The sequence below is a fragment of the Cynoglossus semilaevis genome, chromosome 8 (assembly GCF_000523025.1).
Source record: "Cynoglossus semilaevis isolate Cse_v1.0 chromosome 8, Cse_v1.0, whole genome shotgun sequence".
Classification (NCBI taxonomy): Eukaryota; Metazoa; Chordata; class Actinopteri; order Pleuronectiformes; family Cynoglossidae; genus Cynoglossus; species Cynoglossus semilaevis.
The window spans coordinates 27,523,024-27,524,293 of NC_024314.1; the positions used below are offsets into that span (position 1 = coordinate 27,523,024).

At 34.6% G+C, this 1,270-nt stretch overlaps 1 long non-coding RNA gene across 1 annotated transcript in view; it reads right to left on the bottom strand.

Moving 5' to 3' along the window:
* LOC103382970 (uncharacterized) overlaps positions 1-1,270 on the bottom strand; it is a 17,784-nt gene that overhangs the window by 5,242 nt on the left and 11,272 nt on the right. Inside the window, exon 3 of the long non-coding RNA XR_521972.3 lies at positions 350-425. This is a non-coding gene — a long non-coding RNA (uncharacterized LOC103382970). The remainder of the gene's footprint in view (positions 1-349; positions 426-1,270) is intronic.

Here is a 1,270-nt window from a genome sequence, read left to right on the forward strand (position 1 = left end):
GCAGATATTAAAAGATTCTACTGGTCAGAGGTCGCAGGGACCGCGACAAGTAACTGAGACACGAACAACAATCTGAGCGAGGATAAATCTCATATGAGTTCCCGCCGTGTTCCTTTATCTGGTTCCTGTGGAGAACGCATTTGTACGCGTCAGTCTGTGTGTGTGTGTGTGTGTGTGTTTAGCACTGGGTGAGGTGTGAACTCTGCTGAAGTTCAAACAGGACAAAAGCTCCAGTAGAAAAAACCAACAACTCAGAGGTTTTTAGTTTGAAGAGAAAAGAGGAAATGACATCACATCAAATCAAACCTCAGAAGAACGACAGGAAGTAGGAAGATTCATGTTCATTTACCGTATTATGGATAATAGACGTTGAGTCATCGTCCGGTTCTTCTTCAGCCGTTCACTTCCTCTCCACATGTGGACGACTGTTGAGAAGAAGAAAAAAAAAAATTAAAAAGCAGTGAAAAAAATCGTCAGGATTTTGTTCTTGATTTTCAACAACATTTACAAACACTTTATTTTCTGTAACGTAATCTAATTAAATAATTCATTTTAAAAACGTATTTATCATGATGTAGACCAGGGGTCTCAAACACGTGGTTCCCAAACCATTATGGGGGCTTTTTTAACACTTTGTAATGGCCGCCACGGCCCAGATCGACCTGGATGTTTATAAACAGACAGAATCCACATTCACTCTTGTTAAATAATAATAATAATTAATATTAAGAATTTTTGGAAATTTTTTTTTGTTCTTGTGTATTTCAATTTCCTGTTCCTTTGTGTAAAAAAAAATCAAAATTTATTTATTTTTTATAATTTTATCTTTTTTAAATCTATTTTATTTTTTATTTATTTTTAAATTTTATTTATTTTTTATATGTTTTTATCTTTTTTTTAAATCTATTTTATTTATTTATTTTTAATTGTATTTATTTTCCCATCTATCTATGGAGGTCAGATCTGACCACACTGATCCAGTTAGAGCTCAAAAAAATTAATTTGAACTCAAAGCATCAATAATTAATTTAATAAACACAAAAGTCAATATTTGCTCCAAAAACGTGGAGTTTCTCCGTGTGGTCACTGAAATATCAATTAAAAAACTCCCAACGACCGAAGTGCGTCAGATCATTTCTGCCGCCGTGACCTGCTGGAATATTTGGAATCGATATAAAGGAGAGAACGTTATCGAGGAGCAGCATGAGCTCACTCCACATCCTGATCAATATTACAACCTCGTTAGTCCGACAAATTATCCGCCGTTCTC